Raw genomic sequence first — 2,975 nt, 5'->3', positions numbered from 1 at the left:
CAGAGAGGTTCAAAAAGTATCTACAATATTAATTGAGAGAGAGAGAAGAGAGAGAAAGAGAGAGCGAGAGAGAGAGCGAGAGAGAAAAGAGAGAAGGAGAGAGAGAGATGTTAGAGAGAAAAGAAAGAGAGAGGGAGAGAGAGAGAGAGAGGGAGACAGAAAATAAAGAGGGAGAGAGAGAGAAAAGAAAGAGAGCGAGGGAGAGAGAGAGAAAACAATGAGAGAGAGGGAGAGAGTAAGAGAGAAAAAAGAGAGAGAAAACAGAGAGAGAGGGGGAGAGAGAGAGAGGGAGAGAAAAGAAAGAGAGAGAGAAAAGAAAGAGAGAGAGAGAGAGAGAGAGAGAGAGAGAAAATATATAAATATAGAGAGAGAGTTTGAGTTTTAAATAAACTTTATTGGGTCTGGGAACCTACAACACAATAAACACTCAAACAACAAAGCATATCTCATGGGCATCTGAATCAGCCCAAATGACCACTTCTACAGTAGCCTTCCCAGGGGTGTCCAGGCTAACCAAGCCTTCCCAGGGGTGTCCAGACAAACCAAGCCTTCCCAGGGTGTCCAGGCTAGCCTTCCCAGGGGTGTCCAGGTTAACCAAGCCTTCCCAGGGGTGTCCAGACTAACCAAGATGGTAAGGATTTTATGGTTTCCTTTTGTCATCAAGGCTTCAAGATCTGCCAACTGCTCACATGGACAGGATAATTCTATCCGCCCATGATCTACTGTCCCAACAATGTTGTGAAGCTCTAGTTTACACGGAGTGTCTGCGAATTCCATCAGCACAGTCTCCTCATTGCTCTTTTTCATCTTCATCTCCAGAAGGGAGGAGCAGCAGTGCATTGATTTCTGCAGGTCAGACCCAGCCTGACATACCTTCTGTACAGGATCATTGGGAGGCTGTTCTATGTCCACCAGGCAGAAGCGATAACCTCCTGGGGCCTCCAGATAGAGGGCCTTTCCAACCTCAGTGAGGGGCCAAGCAAGCCGCTTAGCATTGCTGACAGCCTGGCTAGACTACAGAGTCAAACTGAGGAAGTCATTGCCTAGGTGATATTCTCCCACTCCATAGTTGTTGATCAGTTCAGCCACAAAGTCATCATCCTCTGGCCCAAAGCCGACCATTATCTTGCTCCATTTTCCATCATAAGGGCCCTTACAAGTTGCCTTACATCCTTCTTCAAACTCTTTGTGATGCAAAATCTTCATGCACATCTTGGTAAAAGGTGTCCGTTTTGCTTCTGTCACCCACTTTGAAAACGAAATGCAAGGCTCGCCTCAAAGCCACTCTACAATTATATATCACTCTCAGTTTGTCTACGTTGATTAAGGATCCTTGCAATTGATTGTCATATAGAAAAGAGAAAAGAAAAACAGAAGAAACAACAGAGAAACAAGACAAAGTGAAAAAACACCCTACAGTATAAGGCATGATCCTTATCATTGTTTTAATTTTCTCTGAACCTTACCACGTTTCCCACTACCTTTTGCTGCCATGACAGCAGTAACACATTTCCTCAAGCGGAAACGCTTCTACACACTCAACTGGTCTAACCCCACCGTCTTCTGTAACACCACAGCTGACCTCAAAAACTTAGCAACATCAAAGAAATCTGCCAATTTGACAGATTTCCCAAAAGTCTGATCCAGGAACCCATTTACCTCCTCTAAATTGTAAATTGAGTCGTCACCAGCTACTATCATATCAAAAGAGATGGCCATATCCTTCTTCTGATCCTCCTCAACTAAGGCCACAGACCCCTGACTCCCCTCAGCCACATCCCTCTCAACACTCCCCACTTGCACCCCATCACTCGTGCCAGGCATCTCCTCCACTACCTGGGAGACTAGCTCCACCTAAACCCCCTCCTGTACCCCATCACTCGTACTGGGCATCTCCTCACCAATCTGGGTGAAATGGCTCCCCAAATCCGTCCTTACCTCCTACAACAATATTTTTCTGCTGCATAACAGACGCTATGTTCCCCTCTGGTACAAGCTGTAACTCAGTACCCTCAACATGGACAACTTGTTCCTCAGCAACAGGTGCTTGTGGCTGCTCTACCACTGTCGGCCTACCTCTCCCTACGTTAGTGGGCCCAGGCGTTATGAGGACCACCTGCATTCCTCCCTCCACCTTCTCCCTTTTCGGGAAGCATGTTGCTTATGGCCAACATCCCCACATTGTCTTGGAAAGGTAGATAGTAGCGAGAAGGAAAAATATTTACAAAGAGCAAAGTGATAATGCTGTTTTATGTGGCTGCTATGAAAGTAAACTGTGTTTGCCTGTGATCAGGGGTGTGTTCATTCCACCGATTCTGTTGAAAAATGTTTCTTAAATAGAAGCAAACGGAATTAAACGGATTTTATAAAAATGTATTTAAAAAAAAATAATCTTACCAATCTACACACAATACCACATAATGAGACAGTGGAAACATGTTTTTAGAATTTTTTGGCAAACTGAAAATGAACAGAAATACAGTACCTAATTTACATAAGTATTCACAACCCTGAGACAATACTTTGTAGAAGCACCTTAGGTAGCGGTTACAGCTGTGAGTCTATCTGGGTAAGTCCCTAAGAGCTATCCACATATTTTGCAACATTTGCCCATTATTCTTCTCAGAATTCTTCAAGCTCTGTCAAATTGGTTGTTGATCATTGCTACACGACCATTTTCAGGTCTTGCCATAGATTGTCAAGTAGACTTTTTAAGTCAGAACTGTAAATTGGTCTCTCAGGAACAATCACTGTACAGGCCTCCTTCTTTCCACTCTGTCAATTAGGTTAGTATTGTAGAGTAACTACAATGTTGTTGATTCATCCATTTTTAATATCCCAGCCATTAAACCTGAGAGGTTTCGTTCCTCTCTGGCAACTGAGTTAGGAAGAACGCCTGTATCTTTGTAGTGTCTGGGTGTATTGATACACCATCCAAAGTGTAATTAAGAACTTTACCATGCTCAAAGGTATAT

General features: G+C 43.7%; 1 pseudogene; it reads right to left on the bottom strand.

Moving 5' to 3' along the window:
• Nucleotides 1-313: 313 nt before the first annotated feature.
• On the bottom strand, nt 314-2,207 carry LOC106578886 (glyoxalase domain-containing protein 4-like; annotated as a pseudogene).
• Between the last annotated feature and the right edge of the window lie 768 nt (nt 2,208-2,975).

The sequence above is a fragment of the Salmo salar genome, chromosome ssa19 (assembly GCF_905237065.1).
Source record: "Salmo salar chromosome ssa19, Ssal_v3.1, whole genome shotgun sequence".
Lineage (NCBI taxonomy): Eukaryota > Metazoa > Chordata > Actinopteri > Salmoniformes > Salmonidae > Salmo > Salmo salar.
This window is presented reverse-complemented; position numbering and strand designations above follow the sequence as displayed.